General features: G+C 47.1%; 1 long non-coding RNA gene across 1 annotated transcript; it reads left to right on the forward strand.

The window, feature by feature from the left end:
* The first annotated feature begins 295 nt into the window (after window positions 1-295).
* LOC142502285 (uncharacterized) lies at window positions 296-9,664 on the forward strand. Its single transcript, XR_012803715.1, has 5 exons — window positions 296-402; window positions 656-716; window positions 1,170-1,288; window positions 6,970-7,074; window positions 9,506-9,664. It is a non-coding gene; the product is annotated as an uncharacterized LOC142502285 (long non-coding RNA).
* The last annotated feature ends 17,944 nt before the right edge of the window (window positions 9,665-27,608 follow it).

The following is a 27,608-nucleotide window of genomic DNA, read 5'->3' on the forward strand; positions in this document are numbered from 1 at the left end:
TCCCCCACTCTCTCCCTCTCCAACACATCTTTCATTTATACCTTATGATGTCATCAATTATTTCCACCTCTCCTCCTCCAGCATTCTTACCTTCTCCTCATGTGTCAACTGACTTCCTCTGTCTGCTTTCTGTCTAAACTTTATTGCTATCTGACGCTCCATATCTGTCACCAGGCTATGTGCATTATGATATCACCGATGAGCTATATCTCGTGGAGGGGCGGACAAATATTTTTTTTTTACAATATAGTAAGTTATACATACATAACAACATGTATTTATTTTATCTTTAATGAGACAGACGAGACACCTTTTTGGGAAGTCCGGTCTGTGAAAATGATTGAAAACCACACCAATGTTGTCAGTCCTAACCTGTCCGAGATTTCAGCTATGATTAAAAAGGTACATGTTTGTTTTACCATTTTTTCAGATGTTATTCCTAGTATATAATCTTTTCTGTGCCGTAGAGGTGGCTGCACCGGCGTGCCACTGTCCCCACCCCCGATGGGTAATTGGGTTTCAGCATGACATTTTAAATGTTGTATTACAACTTAACGCTGCGGTTTAGCTGTAAATATTGTGTATTTTTTTCACTGTTCTCTTTTTTTACCATACGTTTTGCAATTAAATATCGAATGTTCGCTCTTATTTCTAGTATGATAAGGCAGAGCGAGGTGAGCTCACCAAGGAGCTAACAGGATGAAGCAGTTGTTGCAGTGAGTGACTGTGTATGAATGGGACTGTGTGAGCGAGTTATCCCTTCCCAAAGATAACTGTTATAGCCACAAGAGTGGACACGACAGGACAGCAGTGTGGGCAAAGTGAACAAACTAAGAGACAGAGATAGAGAGCAGGTAGTAATATAGAGATATGAAACCTGCAAGCAGGGCCGTCTGAGCCCCTCCTTGACTATTGTAAATAGTCACGCCCCACCAAGCCTTGCCACTGTGGCTGCAAAGCATTGTGGGAAGCAACATTGCTCAGTTGCATTTTGGGGCCTTACCAAGTACGCAGTCCCCATATGGGCTCAGCCACTGACTGAGCAACCTGTGCTGAAGCAGGGATATCCTGAAAAGCTGACCTGGTGGTGGTTCTCGAGGAATGGAATTGCCCACCCCAGTTCTAGAGCACTCCATTCCTTTCTAAAATGGTTCTACATTCTTTTATAGGCGGTGTCCTTTGTTCCTGAACGTCTTGAACCTGGTTCAGACTTTAACGGTTGGTCCTGGGAGGAAATGATTTGTACTGCCCTGCTGGTGTTATTGGTTACATGCAAAGCTTATAGACAGTAAGTATTCAGAACCAGAAGACAGATGTCTTCCTAATACATGATATAAAGTACCACACACTAACCACTTTATTTCTGGAGGCGTAAGATATGTACGAAGTTATGGCTTCCTCGTAGCAGGGTTACATAGCTTAACTGTCCACTTATCTTTACGTCATAAACTTAGCCCTAGACAATACCAACTTCAGCTATCCCTTTAGGGTTTGCGAAATGCATCCACTCATGAGAGAAGTTGCTACACTGTTGTAATATAACCTTCAATCGAGGAGGGCACACCAGACTTATGTCAAAGTACGTCGTCGACGTACCTACACCAAAAACCCTTACAACTGCACAAGGTGTTGTAACTGCACCGAAAAGTTGGCGATCCAATAAAAAATATAGATTTTTACATGTCTGGAGTGCCCTTCTCTTCTGAAGGTTATACTGATGTTGGCAGAAGCAGCCCTTGTCATTATTTGAGCACCCAGCAAATTCAAGTCCTATATAGGTGTAAATCTACAATTTTCCATGTGGCAATGGGGCAACGCTAATCATATGTAGGAAGTGCAAGAAGAGGAGAGGGAAATTCCCCACTTAACTGTAATTAAATATTGGATGTGGAGCAGAATTCCCTGTTTAGGAAAGCACACAGACTTATCTTGCTATTACCATCCCATTAGTGTCTATTGGCCACGGGAGCAAGCCTTTACCTCGTAGCCATTTTGTATTTACAGTGCAAGTATTTGAACGGGGTGGACAAACATCTTATCCGCCTTCTCTCTCCCCCTCCTCTCTTTCTCCTCCTCCTCTCCTCCCCCCCTCTCTCTCTCTCTTTCCTCCTCTCCTTTCTCTCCCCTCTCCCTCTCTCTCCCCTCCCCCTCTCCCTCTACTCCCTCTCTCCCCCCCTCTCTCTCTCTCCCTTCTCTCTCTCCCTCTACTCCCTCTCTCCCTCTCTCTCCCTACCCCTTCTCACCACTTCTCCTCCCCTCTCTTGTTTCCCTCAACCTCTCCTCCCTCATCTCTCTCCCCCTCTCTCTCTCTTTCACCTCTCTTTCCCCTCATTACTATTTTATCCCTTCCCTCTCCCCCCCTTTCTCCTCCCCTCTCCCAGGTCCACAACTTCACCATCCAGGACCTTATTTCCTTCCCAACCCCCCCCCCCCCCCCTGGCTCATATCTCCTTCCCTCCCCAGGCCCATATCTCCTGCATCCCCCCACCCAAACCTCCCCCCCCCCCCCAACCACATCTCTTTCTCTCCCCCACCCAACTCACTCAGGCCATATCTTGTTCTCAGCCCCTCCTCAGGTTAGCCCTGCTGCGCTGGGGGGAGTGGTTAACTGGAGGGAATAAGGGGAACGGGCTTGGCTCCCTGGTCCCCAAGATTTCTGTTGGCGGCCGTGACATTGCACGTTTTCATTTCTTTCCCCATTTTGTATCCTTCGAGGAACCGTCACACTGTGCTCATAAGGTTGGGGTTTATTGAGGTTATTGGTTCCTATGTAGTGGAGCTAATGCATTTCGCATTGCTTGTAATATTGAGTAGCTGTCCAGTCTTACTTCTGTTTCATTAGTTACTGCTGCCGTTATCATACTAACAGTAAGAGAAATCTCAATGCAATGGGGCAGTCCAACATAGGAGGTAAAAAAGAATGTGGAAAAAATGTATTGTCATTGGTTTCCTTAGAAAGATGAAGTCACTTTACAGTATCTGTTTCACCTATTTGTAACTGGTGAAAAGTGAATGTGTTGCATTTTTCCAGTAGCAGCAGATTGAAACATAGCTACTTCTGTGTTTCTGTTTGACTAATAATGGCATTATAATTGCTTTGGGAATAGAGAACGGCAGACAGAACAATTTAATTGTGGCTTTAAAGCAGCAGTTCAAGCAATATCCTGCATGTGTGTTTTTTTAAGAAATCAGTTCTGTACTATGAGAAAATACTTGTAGCATTTTGTTACAAAAAATTATTTTTAAAGACATTTTTTATGTATTCTAATGTAACAAACATTTTTGTTTCTATAGCAACCATTTACAAATTCACATCCCCTTCCTCTTCTGAGACCGGCTCTGGCACACCCCTTTTGCCCTCTCTCCCGCAGTGCACCAATTGTATCTAGTGCCTGACTGGTCACATGATCTTCCACACAGAACTTTGCATCCTGGGTACTCTTCTGCAGCACTAACAATGATTTAAAGAACTCCAGAGCTGAATCTTCAGCGATCGATTACAGGAGAACGGATCGACCGGCAGCTTAGCTAATCACTTGTCAGTGTGCAGATTGTATTGATGCACATATTGAATGGAATTTTTTTTTTTAAACTGCAGCTTTGGACTGCAGTCAAAAAAATAATCAGAGGGGTGCTCAATAAGCCAGGGGTACCAAACTATTGGAGTTGCGTGCCCCCCCCCCCCCCGCTTGGTCCGCCCTGTGCTCGCGCCCCCCCCTTACCTCGTTTTGCAGCGTAACCCCCCGTCGTCATTTGACGCCACGTTGCCATGGCGCCGGGTCATGTGCCGGCACATCACATGGTCCTGCGGCGACGCTTCACACCACGCTTCTGAATCCCTGTAAGTGAAGTTGCAGAGGCCTCACGCAATTCCCCGACATTTAATTTATATGCCTTAGGGAAGAGCGCGGGGGACTCTGCAACCCCCCGCGCCCCCCAGGAAAATCTCCCGCCCCGTTTGCGCATCCCTGCAATAAGCTTCTACAACTAATGTAGCCAATAATTCACGTTCCAGTAAATGTATCACATGTATAATAGCGCCTGCAATTCTTTAACTACCGTAATGAATGGTGTCCTTATGTCGAAAACTGGTGTTTGTATTATAATCGTCTGTTGTTTTTTTGTCTGATGGAAACATTTGTGGAAAATAATAGCTTATGTAAAATTATTTTTGCAATAGAAACTAAATTAATATGTAAAGATTGGGGTTTTTTTCTGACATTGTTTTAATCTCTGGATCTGTTTTAGTATAAAAACCTTCAGAAGTGTTTACAGGACTCGGATCATCAGAAGATACAATCCGAAATATCACACCAGAAGGTAAAAGTCAGCGGTGGCAAATAGGGTTCTAGGATTGTACAAGACCATTAAAAGGACAATGCACACTCCTCAACAACTAAAGATCTCAGAAAGCTATTTAAAGACCATGCCCTCCTGTATTCCTAGAGAATCGTCAATCCAGAGGTGAAGGACTGCGGCTTCTCCAATGTCCATGGAACCTTCTCGGGGATAGACTATATAATGGTTGACTCCATGCTATGTTCCCAACTCACATCAGCAAAAATAAACAGGCGTCGCGCCTCTTGGAGCGCTGACTACAACAGGGCTTAGTCTATTGGTTGGGGAGACTAAGCCCCTTTCTAACAAGGACACAAAAAAAAGTTGTTACCTTCCGGCTCCATGGCTTCCTCCTGGCTGGGCTAGGGCTTCAAACAGACCATGCACAGTGGCCCCTCTTGTGCGGTCCAGGTACAGTAACTTCCTGGATCAGAGAGCCTCCCTGGAGTCACTCCTGCAGGGTTTCTAAAGAGTCTGCTAATGAGCCAGGTGGAAACTGGTTAATTGCCTCAGGCTGCAGGTTAACCATCTCCCCGCTGGACTCAGTAGCTATAGATAGGCTTTTCCAGCAAAGCCATTAGATAGGGAGAGAACCCTGTCACAGAGAGCATAACAAGTTACCTTGAAGGTACCATGAAGAGGTTCCGTAAAGTGTGGGAACCCCTTTTATGATAAGTATATAGGTATCTCACCATAGAAATAAGAGAGCCTGAAGGAACGATTTGGAGCGGAGACAGGGTGGGGGGGATAAAAAAACGGATGAATAGAGGTTATATACCGAACAGACCAAAGGTGTAAAATATATTGGTGCGTGATGGTTAGTTTGATTTTATTTATAAACATTATGGGGCCTATGCAGAGAGCAGCGAATTTTAAAATTGGCGAATTTATTAAAAAGTAGATTTTTTGGAGAGTTTTAATCTCCATATGCAGAAAAGTGCGAATTCTGCTATGTTTAACATGGATGCGTGTGGCGAGTTTAAATTGGCGAGATGCGCGCTTCAGAAATGTGTTAAAACAAATTCGCGGCTTTTTTTTTCCCTTTGCAATGGCCGCGAGCGGCAGTTTTTTCAGGCGAGTTAAAACTGAGACAATCGCGCCATTTTATTGGCGCGAACAGCCGCTAGATGCCGTTCGCGCCTCTCTGCATACGGATATTTTTAAAACTGGCGAGATTGAGGTTCTCGCCAGCCGCGAGGCGAGTTTTATAACTAGAAAAGAAAAATTGGCGCGTTTTTCGGAACTCGCCATTTTCTGCTGCTTTCTGCGCGATTTTCTCCAAAAAATGGCGAATTTCGAAATAGCGCTGCTCTCTGCATAGGCCCCTATATGTAATTGCAAATATGGGGTCACTCGCCCTCTCACTTTCTCTCCTTGTCTTCCCATTCTAAGCGGCATTTCTGTTATCAGTACTAATTGTATTCTCAGCATATGTGATATTGTACCTGTTTTAAAATGGAAAACACAAAATATATAAATATGGGGAAAAAAGGACAATGCATACAATACAATACCCCAATCGTGTGCCTGGTGCATCATGGACCTTACATGCCAGAGGCATTTATGATGTTTCAGGTACGTCATGGGCCCTTGTTCATTTTCTAGGGGCAGTGTAACAGGGCATTTCCCCTGTCTAAAAGTCTTAAAAAATAAAGCCTGTCTTTCGCTGATGAGTCCAGCAGGGAGCTGGTTAATTTCAGCAGGAGTTAATTGACCAGTCTCCACCTGTCCCATCAAGCATGCTTAAAAGCCTGCTGCACAGACTGCAGGGGATCTCTAGCTCAGATAGATAATGTGCTGCTAGAGAGATCCCAGGGAAGAGAGACTCTGTACCAGGCAGCATCGGTTCCTGGACCCCCCAGAGGGATCACTCCACAGACACCACCACAGACCCTGGACTGACGTGGAAAGCACCCCACCTACAGGTACCTGAACTTGTGTCAAAGACTAGTAAGAGGCCCAGCCTTCCAGTCCTCAGATAAGACATGCTGAATGGTAGTCAATCCCCTACACAGGTTAGGCCTGGTTGTTATTTTCTGCTCGAACTTTCTTTGCTGATACGAAGATGTTTTCTGCTTAAGGCTGCTGGCTAATAAAGTTTATTTATCATTTCTCCTAAAAACGTCTCCGGTGTTTTACCCTCTGCGCACATCTCCTGCAGGCAGATCGAGCAGATCACTCCAACTGAGCGGCCAGCCTGGTCCAAACAGAAATGGAGTCCCCGCCACTTCTGGCATCCGGAAACCTGGGCACATCATGTGATAGCTCCAGGAGCGGTCACATGATGTGAAAGTGCCAAAGGTCAGTAGGCACTCTGGTGCCACTGGAAACCCGGCACAGTAATGGTTAAAACGGATTACGCCCTTTAGAATTTAGCTAGTGAATTCCAATTCTGTTTTGAAAGGACCCGTGATGATACGTCTGTGGGAGGTAGTTGTAGATGAACAGAAACCTGCTTATTACGGCCTCAGACATAAGAAATATGTCATTTTTTCTATTTGACATCACTTCCAAGAGCTTCATTGTAGCAGTTTTTTCCTGAACAGAAGACAATACAATAACTAGGAATGTTTCAGGTGTTCATGAGTGTATTAACTGTGATGGGTTAAAAGGTATTTTTCTTTATTTTAGGCATTAATGGAAACACTGCACAAGGCAAACTCCGCGCTGGTGGACAATATCAGGGAACAGGAGCAGGAAGATGAGGAAAAGCTGGGATCAGAGCTAGATGATGTGGTAATTATTGAATATCCTATGGGATGGGAGCTGTATATGTGTACAATTGCAAAGTGCAGGGAAACAGTTTCAGGCTTGGCAAATCCTGCTTGAGAGCACCTCATGAAAGGTCCATATGGGACCCGAAAAGTCGTCTTTCCACTGTTCTTGGCTGTCACATTAAATGGAGAATTGCATTATGAGTAGAGCTCTACTTTGTATCTCTGTCATAGAAGAGATCTGTAGTTTGAAGAAATGGTTTATCTGTATATGTGTAGCCTTCTCTACACTTCAAGCAGAATATTTTTCATATTCCCGTGTATTTGTGATTCTATGTCACACTTCCCCAAAAAGAACGTGAAATACAGAGTTGTATTTCTTACAAGACCTCACAAAAAAGTGTGCCCCTACACAAGTGGTATGGTCTATGGAGTGCCAGAGAGCCTTTGAGGAGGTAAAACGGTGTATCAGAGGGTCCCGTCCTTAGAAGCCCAGATTTGAATAGGCATTTTATCATGCAGACAGATGCATCAGAGATAGGGCTATGGGCACTGCTGTCACACAGTTTGAGGTAGAACATCCAATCTTTTTCTAAGTAGGAAATTGTTCCTGGGGGAAAAAAACTACTCTGTGATTGAGAAGGAGTGCCTCGCAATAAAGTGAGCAATTGAGGCCTTGAGGCATTATCTGGCGGGAGTCCATTTTAACACACACATTCCCAGCTAGCTCCATTTTAATCTGGTGATGGATCATGCTCCACTAAAGTGGCTAAATTCAATGAAAGACTCCAATGCTCGGTTGACCAGGTAGTATATGGTCCTCCAACCCTTCTCGTTTGAGTTTCAGCACGAGCCGGATAAGCTAAAAGCAAATGCGGATTTCTTCTCTCGAGAAGTGGTGGATGGTCGGGCTTCAGCTGTGCATGGCCCCAACCACACACTAGCAGGGAAGGAATGTGACAGGGTGAATGTAAGACACCAGCCCTATGCCTGGCAGACCTATGTGTAGGTCTGCAGTCCAGCAGTGATCTGGTTAAACTCAGCTGGTAAATGGCTGGGTTAATTAGCCAGGTCCCAGCTGCCTCGTTAAGGGGCTTTAAAAACCCAGATTTCTCACTTGTGCCTGGGTCTGTCTGTCTGAACCATGGAGACACACTGGAACTCTGAAGGGAGAACAGCTTAATTTAAGGTCTGTTTTACTGTGACATTTTTGCTTATGCCGAATTGGTCTGCTTGAAGATTTGCTCATTAGATGGGTGCAAATAAATGTCCCACCTTTCAATATATATCAAATAGTCCACGGTCCAGTTCTTTTCTCAATTTAATCAGTGACAATAGAAAACATCTTTCACAGCGTCATTTCAGTTGGTTATATAATTGAGGCATATAGAATGTAGTTATAGAGTGGAGAATTGTTGGCTTGCTCGTTCTCAGCTTGAATGTTAAATGATTCTCAATCTAACTGCTCAGGACTAATTTTGCGTTACTTTATTTAAGCTGAAGAAAGGCTGTTATTTTTGTTCCCTGTTTTTCTGGCTGAATAAAGAAGCCTATCCAGACTATCCATTTGTCGTTGCGTTGTCTCTGCAACAATTATTTTACCCCTTGTGCAAGCTTTATGGGCTTCCCAAATTGTGTTGAATGGTACAGCCGGTGTTTCATTCGGCCACTGATTGAGCCATTTGTTCTGAAGCGGGGATATCCTGAAAACCTAACCTGTTGGTGGCCCTTGTGGACTTGAGTTGGCCGCCCCTGGTTTAGAGTAGAATAGCTCAGATGTGGTGCTGAGTTAGAAAGTTTAGTACAGCAAGGCCCCGCTTCTCGGCGCCCCGCTTTTCGGCGATCTGTTGATACGGCGACATCGAGAAGGGGGCCGCCATGTCTGCTCAGAGGCTGTTGCCGCCGGCGCGCATGTGCAGAACGTAGCTTGCGTGCGCAGACCGTAGGTCACGCACGCACAAGGAGGAAATTGCCGGGTTGCGTATGTGCACAGCTGAAAATCGCCAATTCCACTTTCCGGCGATTTTCACTATACGGCGGGCCCTTAGAATGGAACCCGCCATATGCCTGGGGCCCTGCTGTACCTATATTTGGGATGTGCAAGCCTCCAGATATCACATAGGAACAGATCTAGGGTAAGACTTAATAAATTATTCGGGTTAACCCTTTTGTATTTTTTGCTGGGCCTCTGATTTATCTAGTTTTTGATTACATACCGAGTTAATGTCCCTGCCTACGATTATTCTCCCTTCCGCGAATTTCGCTAGTAGAGGGAAGAATTTCAGGACAAATTGCGATTGCTTGTCGTTATTGTGGCTAAAATCACAAGTGTAGAGCCCAATTTTCCCTTGAGTAACAGGTAACAACAGTCCTTGCCAGACTTACTTGAGTCGAGTGAAAATGGGACAGATTTACGGATCCTAAATCGATAGCCCCCACTTTTTTCCTCCCAGGTGCTGGTGCATAGAAGAAAAAAGAAAAGACCCTCTCGTGCCACCTGGGCTGATCTCGGCTTCTGATGTGCGTTTCCTGTAAAAACATAATATAACATTTCTTTCTATGAAAATCTTGTATTGCTATTTTCTGCTTTCTCGTGTTGTTTAAGCATTAATAACGACTTTAATAAAATGATGTGAGAACCAATGTAAATGAGAATATCCTTCCTTACCCTAGATTTTCTTTTAACATACAAAACGGGGCGGTAGGGAGAAGGGGTGGGGGGAACACACTGCAAACCTGGGGGGGGAGGGGGAGTGGAAATACCAAACTAAATTAAACTGTTTTTAACCCTGGGGGATTTCTCCCTTATCAGGTTAGGGGATCCTTAAAGTATTGGGGGGAAGGGCAAATAGGGGGAGAATATTTGTAAATTTAAGGAAGGGGGTATTGGCACAGATGGGTGAAGACCCCTAAAACCAATAACCCCCAAAGAAACTGGGTCGTCTAAAGGGGGTGTGAGTGCTGGCAACAGCCCATAACTTGGCCTAACCTTGAACCAGGTAGGGCTCCTCTATCTCCCGGGCAGGGGGACATAGAAAGCCCTTGATTACACCGTCTGTCCGCTTCGTCAGAAGAGAGAAAGTCATTTTCAAGAAGATCACTCTGCAGGTGCTCACTTATCTGGAACCCCTTCACACCCTGACGGAAGGCCTTGGTCTGCTTCTCCCCAGGGTTTTGCTCTGAGACCAGAGAGAATAGCCTCCTTTGTGGGATAATAGTGTAATCTTACAATCACATCCCTCATTTTGTTGGGGTTCGCTGGTCTTGACCCCAAAGCCCTGTAGATTCTGAACATAAGCAACTTGACCAGGTAGATCTGGGAGCAGAGTTTTGAATAGTCTAGTGGCAAACTCTGTCATGGTCTCTGGTAGGACACTTTCGGGGATGTTACTTAACTTGAGGTTGTTCCATCTAGAAAGGCTCTCTAGGTTTTCGTGGGTCTCAGCTAGTGTGTGATACTGTAAGCGGAAATCACCCACTTCTTGTTGCAGATCATTTTGGGCATTCATGCCATCTACCTTCCCCTCCAGACAGTCTGTGCGTTCCCCCAATACTGTTACATCTTGCTTCAGCTCTGTTAAAGCTTTCTGCATCTCTGTCTGGACCGTCTGCTTCATGTTTTTCAACGGGTCTTCAATATCTCACTTGCGTGGAGGGCAGGGACCTGTCCTCCAGGGCAGGTTGAGTCTGCTCAGAGGGGGGCCTTGTGGCCTTGCCACCATCTTCAGAGTCCCTCCACTCCCTCGGATTGTACCTCCGGAAGAATTGCGCTGCCTACTACGATGAAGCCTTTTTTCTTTTTTTTACTTCATCTCCCAGGACGTGTCGGTCTGCTGCAGCTTTTTCTGACCAGTTTAGGCGTGGGCGTGATGTCACATGAGAGGTTCGTCCTCCTTGGCTGAACCACGCACGTGACCCGGCCATCACACGACAAACCCCAAATTGTTTGTCTGGCTGAGAGTCGCGGTCGCGCTTCATTACGCGCTCCATGGGCGGCCTGATAGATAAGGTCTGTTGTTAGCACGCGCCGTCGCTGCCACTATAATCGTGGCCTAAGTTTACTAGTCGCATGTAGATATTCTGGATTCTGGATTGAAACAGGAGGTCTCAGAGCTTAACCCCACTCATTTCAGCTCCAGGGACCCCCTGCTTCCAGGGATACCTCCGAAAGGGGCGCCGGTATCTCTGTGCTTTTTTACAGATCCCCTGTGACGTGTGGCCAATAGGAAGTCTCACGGGATGACGTCACGGCTTCCTATTGGCCCGCAGGTCACGAGAGCTTTAAAACACTGCCATTACATGATCTCTGCTAGCCGAGCAGAGTGGCTACCGGTGCCCCCTACGGAGGTAAGTATTCCAGGAAATAGGGGGTCCACGTAGCTGAAATTAATGGGGCTAAGCTCCGAAGACCCCCTGCGTCAACACCATGTTAAAAAAAAAAAGTGTAAAAAAAGTGCCCGCTTGGATTGCCTCTTTAAAGTAACAAAGGGGTTATTCAAGGATTTGAAGAAAGCACTGGAAGGACTGGAAAGGTTGGTGGATCACTCCCATCGTGTTTGGGAAAGATTGGCCGAACTGGCTGCTTCTTTTCATTGCCTATTATTTTACTGGGGATTTTGGTTTTAAATTACAGTTCCAGAATATTTAGAAGTGAAGAGAGAGAGGACAAATGTCAGTCAAGATAAAGGCCACATTGGCAGTTACAAATCGAACAGAGAGCAAGTAACTTAAGCATGACAAAGGTGAACAACCCATGAACCTGCTCCACTACATGTATAATGAAATCGCAAATTATATCCCAGCCCTCTTCTGGACTAAGCAGCAGAAAACACCGCATAATTCATGTTACTGGCTGGGTGTCCTCATATGAGGCAACACAACAGCAGGAGTTACTGTAACTATAAGGAAATCAAAAAGGAAGTGCTCTATAGACTTCCATTGATATCGTTTAGCAAAGTGGAAGGGTGCTACAATGGGATATTATCTCACATCCACCTATTATAGCACATAAAGGCTTAATACGACGCCCTTCCTTTGTAACGCTAAACAAAATAACGTGAGAAAACACATAACGTTGGAAGAAAAGGTCACAGCTTTATTTTAACATCTGCTGTTAAAACCCACCAGCCTGCCCGCCAGCCCAACATGATCCATATGAATGGAGGGGGGGGGGGAGATCCTTGCCCAGCAGTCAGCAATTGGCCGCTCTCCCTCCCTAACTTGAAGCATGTGAATGGGGGTGAGATCCTTGCCCAGCAGTCAGCAATTGGCCCCGCTCCCTCCCCCCGCCCAAAGAACCACAAAATGGGAGAGGGAGATCCTTATCAGCAGGTGTTGGGCTGCATTCCTTCCCCCTCCTGCCCCATTGATTGGGCATTGGCCGGCCCTAAAGCCGGCGCCTCCAGCCTGCCGAGCTGTTCTAGGGCCTCCAGCTGACCCTAAAGTCCTCGCCCCCGTTCTCCGTCTCCTGAGCTTGGCTGGCGCGGCAGCTCCGCTGTGACGAGGAGAGAAATCTGCTCCTGTTTGATACAAAAAACATGTTAATATAATACTCCAAAACTGTTTAATACAATAGCCAAACATTGGGGATGGGTGGGTGGGAATTCCGTTCGCTCTGCCTCTCCCCTCTGAGGACCCACTCTTTATACCCGCTCCTCCCTTCCCCCCTACATGGGAGGGGATAAGCAGCCTTCCTCAGCCGACCCCCCAGTTTACGCCAATCAGGACGTTGCAGCCCTTAAGGAGCCTACGACCCCATGCTGGTGCCTCTGCCTCTTCACAAGTGGACTTCCTTAAATAGCCACTCTTTGTCATTCCCAAGTCTGTTGCTGGTTCCCAGACAGAATGTGTTCACACTTTTTGACTAACTGATTGTAAACCTTTTTGACAGAATATATGTTCAGCGTTTCCTCGTTTCCTGAAAATATATGTTCAGCGTTTCCTCGTTTCCTGTGCCTTTACATACCAGAAAAATAGTTTTCCTGGGCTCTCCTGACAAATCTATGTCTATGACATATAACTGCATTCCTCGCATCTCTATGGGATCGTCCTCATAGGTGGAAGTCCAATGCTATGACAGTTTCCTATTTGGATAAAGTCCAAGGGACTCTAATCTCCCCTACATAGCCATACACAGTGGTTGACAAATCACCAAAAAATCTACTCGCCACCTAGTACCAAATGTGTGCTGCTTGGGCCAATATTTACTCGCCCGGGGGTTAAATCCACGCGCCCGGGGCGAGCAAATGTATAGGTTTGTCGAACACTGGCCATACAGATGTATTTTTTATCAAACAAGACAATGCTTATCGGAATCTTAACATTGGGATCTAATCATGAGTCTATTGACGATATCCATTTTATCTGATGCAATCATTACCTGTTAGAGATGATACAATAGGACACAATTACTGCACGAGAGACCTCCCTGAACCAAAGCGTTAAATAATTATTTGTCCTAGATTATAAAATATACTCTCCAGTAAATGATACAAAAATGAAGCAGAATTGTCATATGGATTTAACATCTTAAGAGTTAGTTGCCTGTCCTGTATTGGACAAGTTGGGAGCGGGAGTAGATTTTTGATCCACATGAAGAAATAAAGGGCCATGTTTAGCAAGACACCTTCTGGCACCCAAAGACAACACCTTATGCCGTATTCACTGTACATAGAAGGGGGGAGGGGGTTAAAAAGGCTATGTATTTTTTTAAGCAGGTATGGGTATGTATATTTTACTATTTATGGCACCAACCACACAAATAGTTATTTACAGAAATACCATACACAGAGTACAAGGAAATATATTCCAATACAAGATAAGAGCATAATCCATCAAATATAACCATTGGGTGGAATGATGTCCAGGGTCAACTTCTATTACATTGACTGTACATTAGTGCCTGGAGCCATTTATTTTATTTAGAAAATGTTTGACCAGGAAGTAATACACTGAGAGTTACGTCTCATTTTCATGTGTGTCCTGGGCACAGAGTTATGATGACAAATCCATGGTTACATTCCATGAACAGAGATTGTACATTCAATTTACAAAGGCCAGCCTTATAGCAAGGCGCTCGCCATGGTCCCCTGTGGCTGCGGGGGCCCCCGCTCTCCTTCCAACCGACCAGAGGGGGAGGGGGGAACTGGAAGAGGAAGCATGGGGGCCCCTCGGATCGGCAGATCCGCTTCTCACCGAGAGGTGTGTGTTTGTCGGAGGGGTCTTACCTTCCGTGGAGCGCCCGCCTCCGGCGATCGCACGTCTAGCCGCGGTGAGAATAGGCAGCAATAATTTAGATTTATTTTCGTGTAAATTATCTAGCGGTTTACCCAGAACCATTATACATCGGGTCTAGCGGGATCCTTATTCCAAAAGTCTCTCGCACTAAATTCTGCACAACTCCCCAGAACCTCTGTATATTGGGACAGGACCACCAAATATGGGCCGTATCTCCAACACCTCCACAACCCCTCCAACAGAGATTTGTGGTCTCTGGGTAAATCTGCCTCAACCTCTGGGGCGTCAAATAGCACCAGAATAAAACGTTATAAATATTTACTTTGGACATTGGGCGTAATGACGTGTTCGTTGCATTGGTCCAGATAGTTTGCCAGTCCTCCCAAGATCATCTCCACCTGAAAATCCTGGGGCCATTGATCCATATACCGGTGTGTGGCCATGTGCATATTTAATAGTTACAGACAAGATTACAATGAGAGAGCTGAATTTTTTTAATGACTTAAACAGGAGGTGGTTTTTAGAGTGTCTGGTAGGCTGTTCCAGTTGTGAGGCGCCCCGATAAGAGAAGGAGGGTGTGTAAAACCCTAATAGAGCTAGATAAATCTGCCCCTGAGTGGGAATAGCTTGGGGGGGGGGGGTTCAACTGGACCTCTTCCACCACAAGCTTATTTGTCTGTTTGATTTATTTTGTTAAAACAACACACAGTCTGAAAGAATTATGGTTAAGAAATAATATATCAGCAGAGAAAGAAAAGGCAGGTCAGTCTTCCAACACTAGGGGGCAGTGTTGCTCTGATGTCCACCTGAAAACGTTCCCTTTCCTGCCATCTCCAACGCATAATTAAATTGTTGATTTATTGAATAAAACAACTAGTCATATTATCCACTTCCTTCAAAAACAGAATGCGTTTTAGAAACCATGTTCTCATGTGCTAGCAGAAGATGATGTATATCATTTATTAGCATTAAATATTTAAAAGCTAAGAAAATGTATTGAAATATTAAGTACGGATTTACTGAAAGTACGTGGTCTGTGGCCGCTTTCTTTTTTTGTTAATACCCCCTGGCATTTACAGGGAAACAATGTATTACCAGACAAGAACTAGGGCATATGTTCTATAGCAGAAAGCGTGATAATTGGGTTGTGTACTTAATGAGCTTATGCCACGCTACTGTAAATGTTCTATAGCTAAAGCAGGGGTAGCCAACTCCAGTCCTCAATCAGTCCCTGCTTCAGCACAGGTGACTAATTCAGTCCCAGCTTCAGCACAGGTGCTTCACTCAGTCCTAGCTTCAGCACAGGTGGCTCAATCAGTCCCTGCTTCAGCATAGGTAGCTCAATCAGCGATTGAGCCACCGGTGCTGAAGCAGGGATATCCTGAAAACCTGACCTGTTGGTAGCTCTCAAGGATTGGAGTTTGCCACCCCTGATCTAAAGCAATACTTCCACAAAGGCATGGTGTTTTTTCATTAACCACACGAGAGGATCTCCTTTGTGTATTCTTTCCCTGCCCTGGAAATTTAAAGCAGAAATTTCCCCTCCTCATTTTGTTTTGTTTTTTACCCAAGTATAAAAAAAAATATTGATCTAAGCTGGGGGAATCGTCCATTCTATGTTCAGCTGCAGAGAGCCTGATGTTCAAGCGATATTTATCATTTCAGTTGCCAGTGTTTTTTTTCCCCATTTGTGAAAATAAAATGGCCGCCAAATCAGCCTTGGTCCTGCAGCCCAATTGGAAGACACAACGTCATTAGGCCACGATGACCCCAAGAGTAATGAAACGTGGCGGTGGGAGGAGGCGGCGGGTGATTGCTGCTTTATGTCAAGTATGCCGTTTCCAGTGCACTTTATACATGTGCTAATGATACCATCATGGTGACCTAGAGGAAGTGAAGGAGGATGGAGAAATGTAAACAAAAGCACATGTAGTCCCCTCTTGGATGGCTACTGGTTTCTGCAAGGGGATGGCTTCTGGTTTCTGCAAGGGGTTAATTGCCTTAGGGGATTAACTGGATGGGCTCGCTCAAGGTCCACCCCTCCCGTGGCTACTGTGTGATGTCATTATAATGGTATATATAGCCCTACCCTTTGTTCTAGAACCAGGTTCTTCAGAGTTGTGACTGGGGTTCTCAATGTAAGTCCTGTATATAAGTTCTATGTGTCTGGTCTTCAGCAAGTTATGTCACTATTTATTGTGTTCCAGTTTAGTAACGTGCCCCGATCATTACCCAGAGCCTGTTAACGGATCAGGAAGTCTAAGTTTGTAGGCAAAGAATGCAGCACCGTTCAGTCTCATAGGGTTGCCCAACTGTGACCCGTACCCCTATTGAATCGGTGGCAGGTCCTTCATGCATCACTGTCTCCCTACGGAACTATTCCATGAAATCCTTATGCAATGTGTAGCCAAGCCACGTACCTCCTACAGATAGGACTGGAACCTACTGGAGGATGATTTCCTTAAAGCTCTTATACTTTGCCATGTGTCTGTATTGGGAATATCTATGTGAACTCTACGGACAGATGTTCAATAAACACACTTTATTTTATAAAAATTCCTGGTGCTCATTTCTATGCTATGCTTTCATCCACGCCCAGCCATGCACTTACCCTCGCCCAGCCATGCACTTACCCTCTCTCAGCCATGCACTTACCCTCGCCCAGCCATGCACTTACCCCGTGCCCAGCCATGCACTTACCCTCGCCCAGCCATGCACTTGCCCACGCCCAGCCATGTATTTACCCCACGCCCCGAGTCATGTATTTACCCCACACCCCGAGCCATGCACTTACCCCGCGGCCCGAGCCATGTACTTACCCCGCGCCCCCAGCCATGCACTTACCCCGCGCCCAGCCATGCACTTACCCCGCGCCCAGCCATGCACTTACCCCGCGCCATGCACTTACCCCGCGCCATGCATTTACCCCGCGCCCAGCCATGCAGTACTTTCACTTTACTGAACGCTGACACAAGCTGCTTTACTTCAAAGGGTAAACAGATAAAGGTTAAGTCAGGCTGGTCAAGCTATGGCTGGGTCTTCGTACTTGAAAACATGCGCCTACTTGTGCCGCGACTTCATATGTTACGCACAAGTCTGCAAGTAGTACAGATTCTGGTTTAGAGACTTGTCTTACATTAGTCATGCATTCTTATGTAAGATCAGTCTATGGCTGGGGCTCAACTCCAGTCCTCAACCCACCCAACAGGTCACGTTTGCAGGATATCCCAGCTTCAGCACAGGTGGCTCAACCAGTCCCTGCATCAGCACAGGTGGCTCAATCTGTCCCTGCTTCAGCACAGGTGGTTCAATCAGAGGCTCAGTCGAAGATATTTCTCTCTTATGGAAATACAATAAAATCAGCATTCAATGCCAGGAATTACTGACCCAACAAAAGGACACAGAAAGTCATCAATCAGGGCTAGTCAGGCAGGACAAAGATTTTGGAAGCACAAATGTTTAACCCTATCAATGCCAGAGGGGCTAGCAATGTATTGCAGTGCAATGGTGTTGTCTCCCATAACTTTATTGCATATAGTCCCCAATGGAAGTCAAAGCGCTTCACAATGACAGTATAGGGCACGCTATGCAGTACATAGGACTTATGCAGATAAAGTCCCTGCCCAGACGATCTTACAAGCTATGATTTTAGTGCCTGAGATAAAGTGACTTGCCCAAAGTCACAAGGAGCTGACACCAGGAATTGAACCAGGTTCCCCTGCTTTAGACTCTGTGTCATTGTTATCGCTCATTGTCTTTACTCACTGAGCCGCTCCTTCTTTATCTGGCCTCCAGCTGTGATAGGGTTAAACTAGCAGTCCACATGGTTACATTGATGACTTTGCTGTTTTGGTTTGACGACCAGACATGCGTCTCTCCACTCACATTAGAAACTGTTACCAGGCACGACACAACCCGTGACCTGGCAATGGGGTTTTCTTTTAAAAGATGAAAACAGTTAGTTTACCTTATAGAATTTAGTAGGTAAAATGTGTAAATCTTTTACAAATTGTAGTACAGATCGTATGTCCGGTTTAGATGCTTTTTGGTGTGTATAGAAGGTATTTATTGTATATTTAAAGAGAGGTGAGAGAGACAGGCGTGTCATCTCTCTCCGTGTAAAATTCAGCCGAAACCATCCATAATTTAAGTTTCCTGTACTTGTTGAATTTATAGTTATGTTATTTTCCGGCCCCATTCCATAAACCTCTCAGACAGGCCTCATGTCTGAAAGGTCCTTTTCAGAGTCGCGCTCAGTCAGCATATAATAATATTAGAGTTGCATTACAATGTGCCTGTTTGTGCTAGGTAGCTGAATCCTCCTCAGTATGGCTGTGTGCCCGGGATGTGCAACGGAAGATGGCAACCTCCCCCGAGAAACCACCCGTGATATGTCTTGAACTCAAGGATAACAAATGAGTTAAGGAGGATTTGACTCTTAATAAACCCTGTAAACAATTTCCAAAGCTATAAGAAATAGGTTTCTCCAATGCACCAAGATGTTTCCTCCTAATGCAGTCTTCTACAGGGGGGGAGATCATAACCGAAATAAATAAAAAGGGTGTGTGGCGAGCACGCACTTTTTAAGTATGTGTAATGGTGTATGCCCGGGCCAATCTCATATTGCCCCCCTTATGTGGACACTAACCCTTGTTACATGAAGTGTAGTGTGGTGCACCTGCTGGCTTACAGAATCCCTGAGTCTCCCGCGGTGGTATGGGGGATGGCATCAGGACTGGCTTATGAGGTAATGCTGAGTTATACTCACTCATGGTACAGCGCCTGCATCTCTTCCAGATCCCCAGCATAGTAGGGAGGAGTCTCTGAAAGAGAACCTCTATGAGCACCTTCTTCCCAAGTGACTCCACAATCAGGACAGAAGCGATCTCTTTCTTTGGCATCCTTTATTGTCACCATACATGGACAGCTGCCATCATAGCGGCCGGTCTTCTAGCCACTCATCTCAGGTTGCCAACCCAAAGGAAGTCCCTGACCGTACACTCCCAGGCAAGGGCACTGAAAGCAGGTCTAGCTCTTCCCTTACTCCCTGATGGAGTAAGAGTTATAGTCTTCCACACCACTCCCTTGAGGGAGGGCCACAAACACTGCCAGAGCCCTGACAGGTTGCTGGACAGACTCACCTCACTCAGGTGGTGAGGCATACTGACTAAATTAAGGAAGTGCTGCATATTATATAGATTCAGTAGGCACCACCCCTGTGTCACTGCAAGTGGACACAGAGCCTGATGTCACTTCCTTCACTGAATAATGCACAGCACAGGAGGTGAGGGCAAACCCCATGATTACTCCTGGCAAACCTGCCCTTAACAGGGATTATTGCACAGGAGGAGAAAGATCTGTAACCCCAAAACTACACAGGGCTACATATGTATGTATTTATAGTGTGGCCTTCCGTTCTGATTACTTGTGGATGCTGGGCATCCACACCCGAACTACAACTCCCAGCAGGCAGCCACCAAACAACAATGACGTAACTTACGGTTATGCGCAGTCACGCACTTCCGTTTATATTTTCGTGACCGTTTTCAGGTTTTTTCCCTATGAGATTTTTGTGGATGGCACTGCCACCACAGAAGTTTCACTTCAAACGCCTTCATTAAATATGTTGTAACAGCTGAACCCTGTTATAGCACAGTGCTTGGGGTCCACATAACGCAATTGCGTTACATGCGGATCGCGGCAAAATAATTGGCTTGCGATCAGGGCTTCCGTTTCCGCCGGATAACTTTCCCAGATATCCGAGACCCGGCAGCGCAGCGGCACCCCCACGCAGAGCTTACCCGCCATCTACATGAGCTCTCTCCCTGCTTCTGCCTTCAGCTTCCGGCAGACAGGGAGAGAGAGGAAAATCAAAGCCAGCTCCCTTGGCTTGCCCATCACTTACATGGTGATCTGCCTGTCTCCCCGTGCTGGGAGTGCTGTCACCCGTTTTGACGGAGACTCTCACTCTTGAACACGCCCCCTCCACGGGACGTGCCGCCCATGCAGCCTCTGATTGGTCACATTCAAAATACGCGTGCGACTTAAAAACCCTGCAGGTACCCCCTGATGTGACAGCGTCCCCATGATCCCCATCACCCCGAGAACAGGCAGCTCCCCTGCCCATCACAGCCCTACCGCACCGCGCCAAATCACCAGCCGCTGCACCCTCATGAACACCTTCCCAATCAGCAGCCCCGTACACACCGGACCCCAATCAAGCCTCTGCGCATGCGTTGAGGGGGGTGGCTGTCGCTGCCGTGGAGGAGGGGGTGGGGTGCAGGCAGCAAGCTCCCTGGCACATGAAAAGCAGGGAAAATAGAAAAACCGCATGATAGGAGATCTGCTGCTTATTTGCTTATGTTATCGGGAGCCATGATCAAACCGCGTTATAAGCGGATCCGTGTTGTGTCGGATCGCGCTATAACGGGGTTGAGCTTTACTGCACTAACTTGGAAACGATTGTATGATCATTCCAGTAAATGGAGCTGATTTTTCCAGAGTAGGGAAAATGTATCCACTGCATATTGAAAAGTGGCATCAGTGTAACAGGTCTATAACCCAATAATGTGCAATCTCGTTAGACAGGGAAGCAAAGCTCTTAGGATGCTGTTTTTAAAATGTTGATACCAGAGGAACAGGGGGGAGGGGGGGAAACAATTCCTCTCCTTTTTACATAACCTGAACTAAGAGTGTTTGACTTGATTTACGTGTTGGATATATGTATTGAGTTTCTTGTTTTGATACTGCAGCTAGACAACACTATGACATTGGAATGCAGATGCCATCATTTTGTATGGAGAAGCCTCATCTAATGTAGAACAGCAGAAGTCCTAATTTCTCTTTTATTTAGGCCTTGTGTTCTACATTCATATTTAACCACTCATATTTTATTCTACAGGGTTGCCAGGTGGATTCTCCAAAAATATTGGATACAATGGTGAAAAGTGTGACACACTCGTGACATTCACACACATACCTCTCACCACTCCATGCTGTTTCCTCCTCTCCTTGGTCATGGCATTCTATGTTGTATTCCCTTTGACTCATGGTCCCGTAGCTGCCTGTGCAAGCTTATAAGTGAGTTGCCTTGTATGGGTGGCCCCTTATGAGAAATAGCTGCAGGGCAGAGACTTCTGGAACATGAGGAAAAAGGGGAATATTTGGGGGCAAACAGGGTTAACCTGTATTGCCTGCCAGCAAGGTATTAGAGCTGGGTTTAGAAGGCTTGTATCCTAGAACAGGTTTTAGAGCCCCAGTTCACAGATCCCACGTTTTAGGTCCAACTTGTAGAGTGCAAGTTTTAGTGTTGCTGTGTTTTAAAATTACAATGCATTTTGTGTTTGTGCTGTGAGCTGAACTGCATGCAGAAAAATCAGTTTTGTGACAAAAGGCAGCCAGATGTGGATTAGCATTTCAATGCCACCAGCCCAAGTTTAGGGACTCCCTGGGTTAATTGCAAAAGACATGAAGGTTTGTGGCATGTGGTGAGGGGAAGGGCTGTGGACTTGCTATCTGGAGTAGAAAGCCTATGTTCCAGCTAGACATTGAGGAACCTACTCAGCAGGGGGTATGGGGCTAGCCAGGAAAACGGTTGCTGGGTTTCATACTCATAGGCACGATTTTTATTGGCAAGTTTTTGAATTTTCCCCTCCTCTCATTGAATGCACAAACACAATCCATGCTCTAATTGGCTGCCAGCCCCTCAATGTATTAGATAGGCATCAAGCCCTATATAAGAGAGTGTAGTGTAGCAGACCTCTCATTTATTTGTTGGAGATTTGAAGAGATAAGGAGCTGCTTGCAGGCTTCTCAAAGGTGCTTCTGGGTGAAAGAGCTATTCACACAGAGAAGCATGGAGACCTGTGTGTTTCCGAGGTCTTATCCAAATAAACCTAATTTTATTTCACTGCCTTGTTTTGCTTGTGATTGATCCCTTAAATATAAATGTGTAAAAGACCTGGGCTACCGTGACATACATGTCCAGTATTACCTCTAATTTTTTACTGGACAGAGTGTCCAAATACAGGACAGTCCGGTTCAATACTGGACACCTAAAAACCCTATCGACATCTAGATATTTTCTGCGTCCCACTTATGCTAGTGATAACATTGATTCCACTTCTAGGAGCCACTTAGGGTTGCCAGACATGAACCGGACAGCCCGGTATTAGGTTACTCTGTCCAGTAAAAAATGAGAGATAATACCGGACATGTATGTGTGTGGGGAGGGGGGGGGGCATGAATGTGTGTGAGGAGGGGGGGGACATATATGTATATGCTGGTATTACCTCTCTGGGCTTAGTAACCAATCGTGGGATTTCCCCCGAAAAGGGAGAGAGCAGGGCTGCTGCTGCTGCTAGGGGGCTGGGCAGCTTCCCCCACCCTGATTGGCTGCATTACACACACAGCAGCCAATCAGGATGGAGGTGGCAGGAACCTGGGGGGTGGGGCCAAAGAGCAGAAGAAATGCATGAAGCAGAGAGAGATAAGGCAGTGTCCTGTGTCGTGTGACATGTGTTGTGTGTGTTTGTGTGTTTCCTCTGGCTGTCCTGTGGGAGTGATAATAACAGGGATGGGGGTGAGAAAGACAGGGAGGGGGGGTAAGAATGACAGGGAGGGCGGGGGGGTGAGAGGATGAAGGGAGGAGGTATTGAGAGAGGATGAAGGGAGGGGGTGAGAGAGGATGAAGGGAGAGGGGTGAGAGAGGATGAAGGGAAGGGGGGTGAGAGAGGATGAAGGGAAGGGGGTGAGAGAGGATGAAGGGAAGGGGGGTGAGAGAGGATGAAGGGAAGGGGGGTGAGAGAGGATGAAGGGAAGGGGGGTGAGAGAGGATGAAGGGAAGGGGGGTGAGAGAGGATGAAGGGAAGGGGGGTGAGAGAGGATGAAGGGAAGGGGGGTGAGAGAGGATGAAGGGAGGGGGGGTGAGAGGGGATGAAGGGAAGGGGGGTGAGAGAGGATGAAGGGAGGGGGGTGAGAGGGGATGAAGGGAGGGGGGATGAGAGAGGATGAAGGGAAGGGGGTGTGAGAGGATGAAGGGAGGGGGGGTGAGAGGGGATGAAGGGAAGGGGGGTGAGAGAGGATGAAGGGAGGGGGGTGAGAGGGGATGAAGGGAGGGGGGATGAGAGAGGATGAAGGGAAGGGGGTGTGAGAGGATGAAGGGAAGGGGGATGAGAGAGGATGAAGAGAGGGGGGAGAGAGGATGAAGGTAGGAGGGTGAGAGAATGAAGGGAGGGGGGTGAGATAGGATGAAGGGACGGGATGAGAGAGGATGAGGGGAGGGGTGAGAGGACAAAGGGATGGGAGGATGGGAGAGAGAGAGGATGAGGAGGGGGTGCAACAATCTTGGAATTTGTGGGAGGAGCAGTAAGATCAGTATTGCTCGCCATGTACAGTATGACTGCAGGTCAGTTATGTATAAATGATCTGACCAATTGTTCTAAATTTCACTCCAAGCATGCACCAATTTGCACTATTTCATATTCTATTTCCTAAAACAATCCTCGGAAAGGGCGCTCCCTCCCACTCCCACCCATTCCCTCCCACTCCCTCCCACTCCCACCCATTCTCTCCCACTCCCACCCATTCCCTCCCACTCCCTCCCAAGACTCCTCCCCAGATTTTTTTACAAAATAGAATATAAATTGGTGCAAATTGGTGAATACTTCGAGTGAAATTTAGAACAAATGACGTATCAATCAGGTCATTTATATATAAAATTCTTCCCCACCAATGATTCTGGCGCACGTTGCACCTTTCACCATTGTGTCCAGAATTTTTGGACAAGCCACCTGGCGACCCCTAGAGGCACGATACATTCTTTCTACTCGATGTACAACGCATATGTATTTTTTTGTTGGGAGCCCCATGAAATCCTTCAGCTTGTAACTTTCTAGAATTGTACTGCATAAGTAATTCTGTCAACTTATTATTATCATTATTAATGTTTATTTGTAAAGCGCCAGCATATGCTGCTGCGCGGTACAGTTATGTATATTACATAAACAGTTACATACAAATGAGGACACATGCACAAACAGATACAAAGAGGTAATGAGGGCAACTCTTGCCCTCAAGGGCCACCAACAGATCAGGTTTTCAGGGGATCCCTGCTTCAGCACAGGTTGCTCAATCAGTGGCTCAGTCGAAGACAGCCACTGATTGAGTCACCTGTGCTGAAGCAGGGATATCCTGAAAACATGGGCGTCCGCAGGGGGGGGGGGGGGCAAGGAGGGGGCGCTTGCCCCCCCCTGGATCCTCGCATTAATTTAATAAAATATGCTGGGCTGCGGCCCGGGATTGGATGGGAGGCGGGGCTTTAGCGAAAGTAGACAGCAGCAGTCACGCAGGGGTGGGGGCCGCCACGCTCTCCCGCGTTTTTGCACACCAGCCAGCACCTCGATCAAACCGTCTGTTTCATTCCACCGTCCGTCTGAACCCGTGGCCGCATACGGTAGGGACCCGTGGGACCAGGGAGAGATGGAGATGCGGGGGAGAGAGGGAGATTGGGGGGGCAAAGAAGCTTGGGGGGGGCGAGGGAGATTGGGGTTGGGGAGGGGGGCAGGGGTGGGGGCCGCCACGTGCCCTCCCACTCTCCTGCGCTGTAACTCCCCATCCGGCACCCAGACTCTCCCTCTGGCCCTCCCTACTGCACCCCGGCACCCCTAATCACTCTCACCGTGAGATGGGAGATGCAGAGGGGGGAGAGATGGGAGATGCAGGGGGGGGGGGAGTGAGATGGGAGATGCAGGGGGGGAGAGAGATGGGAGATGCAGGGGGGGAGTGAGATGGGAGATGCAGGGGGGTGAGAGAGATGGGAGATGCAGGGGGGGAGAGATGGGAGATGCAGGGGGGGAGAGAGATGGGAGATGCAGGGGGGAGTGAGATGGGAGATGCAGGGGGGAGTGAGATGGGAGATGCAGAGGGGGGAGAGATGGGAGATGCAGGGGGGGAGAGAGATGGGAGATGCAGAGGGGGGGGGAAGAGATGGGAGATGCAGGGGGGAGTGAGATTGGAGATGCAGGGGGGGAGAGAGATGGGAGATGCAGGGGGGGGGGAGAGATGGGAGATGCAGAGGGGGAGAGAGATGGGAGATGCAGAGGGGGGTGGAGAGATGGGAGATGCAGAGGGGGGTGGAGAGATGGGAGATGCAGGGGGGGGAAGATGGGAGATGCAGGGGGGGGAGAGAGATGGGAGATGCTGAGGGGGGGAGAGATGGGAGATGCAGGGGGGGAGAGAGATGGGAGATGCAGAGGGGGGGAGAGATGGGAGATGCAGGGGGGGGGGAGAGATGGGAGATGCAGGGGGGGAGAGAGATGGGAGATGCAGGGGGGGAGTGAGATGGGAGATGCAGGGGGGGGAGAGAGATGGGAGATGCAGAGGGGGGGGGAGAGATGGGAGATGCAGTGTGGGGAGAGAGATGGGAGATGCAGAGGGAGGGGAGAGAGATGGAGATGCAGTGGGGGGAGAGAGATGGGAGATGCAGAGGGAGGGGAGAGAGATGGGAGATGCAGGGGGGGAGAGAGATGGGAGATTGCAGAGGGGGGGGGAGAGTGTCTGTATGAATAATGTGGTGCAACTGCATGCAATGGTGTTTTTTTAATATTTAATATTGCTTTATTAACCTTCAAGCTTTCTCAAATTTGCTTGAAAATGCACCATTTGCCCACTTTTATTAAAAAAAAAATTCGGAGGGGGGGGGAGGGGAAACCCCCCTTATGCTGGTCGGACTCGCTCGCCACGGTGCACTCACCACCGGACGCCCATGCCGGAAAACCTGACCTTGCGGACTGCAGTTGCCCACCCTGATCTAGAGGGAATGAGGGACAATATTGAAACAACATCTGTTGTAAAGCTCAGCTTTGTATAAAAAAATATATATATATATATATATAATATATATATATATATATATATAAAATATATAAATATATATATATATATATATATATATATATATATATAATATTATATATATATATATATATATGTGAAACAAGGCAGCAGGCACTCTGTAAACAATGAAGAGCTGATGCTTATCCCATATGTGATATTGAAACAACAGGTATTACCAGATCTTCATACGGAAAGAAGAGACAGCACACAGCCAAGTTGAAATAACAATATATCCCTGAGGAAGGTCACGTGTAGCTGACCGAAACGTCGGATGTAGTGCCTTGGTTTTTGTTACCTCAATATATTGTTATTTCAACTTGGCTGTGTGCTGTCTCTTCTTTCCGGATGAAGATCTGGTAATACCTGTTGTATATACAGAATATTTCCATTATATATATATAGTATATATATATATATATATATCAAATGGAAATATTCCTGTATGCTCATTTGAATGTCTTAGACAGGTCTGCAACCCCGCCTTTCACCATTATCACCCAGCATGTGTGCTGGGTGATAATGGTGAAAGGCGGGGTTGCAGACCTCTGTCTAAGACATGCAAATGAGCATACAGGAATATTTCCATTTGATATATGCTTTGCTGTTTAAGGTTTTTGTCACTTTTTTTACCCACCATAACTTAACTAAGTATATATATATATATATACTAGCTGAGAGACCCGGCGTTGCCCGGGATGTAAATGCGTAATAGGTAGTATTATTTATAAATCGTGGAACAATAGGTGACTGTTTGTTGTAAAGGTTGGGATAATAATATTGAAAAGAAAGATGGAAGAAAATGTAATACGATGTTGTATAAAAATGGTTTATTGTAAACACACCACAGTACAATGTATATTTTGGTGGCATAAGTGATGTAAAAATCTGAGTCGTGTGTCCTGCTAGGGTGTGAGGCGGCGGGTGGCGCGTGGGTTGTGAGTGCTGTGTGCGAGTGGGGGTCCTGCTAGGGTGTGAGGCGGCGGGTGGTGCGTGGGTTGTGAGTGCTGTCTGTGAGTGGGGGTCCTGCTAGGGTGTGAGGCGGTGGGTCAGTGATGTCGGTGCGTAGGGGCGGGGAGCCAGCAGGTGTGTGTGGCGGCAGGTATGTGTCGAGTGTGGCGGGTGTCTGTTGAGTGCGTGCAGCGGCTGTGAGGCGGTGGGTGAAAGGCAGAGGCGGCCGGAGTAAGGGCGGGTGAAAGGCAGAGGCGGGGGGTGGGGAGGCGGTAAGGCGGGTATGAAGGCGAAGGGCAGGCGGGAAGGGGAGGAGGGGGTGGAGGAGGGGGGCAAGGGGTGGAGGAGGGGGGCAAGGGGTGGAGGAGGGGGGAAGGGTTAGAGGAGGGGAGGGAAGGGTTAGAGGAGGGGGGGGGAAGGGTTAGAGGGAGGGGGGGGAAGAGGTTAGAGGAGGGGGGGGAAGGGTTAGAGGAGGGG

This window comes from Ascaphus truei, chromosome 9 (genome assembly GCF_040206685.1).
Source record: "Ascaphus truei isolate aAscTru1 chromosome 9, aAscTru1.hap1, whole genome shotgun sequence".
Taxonomy (NCBI): Eukaryota; Metazoa; Chordata; class Amphibia; order Anura; family Ascaphidae; genus Ascaphus; species Ascaphus truei.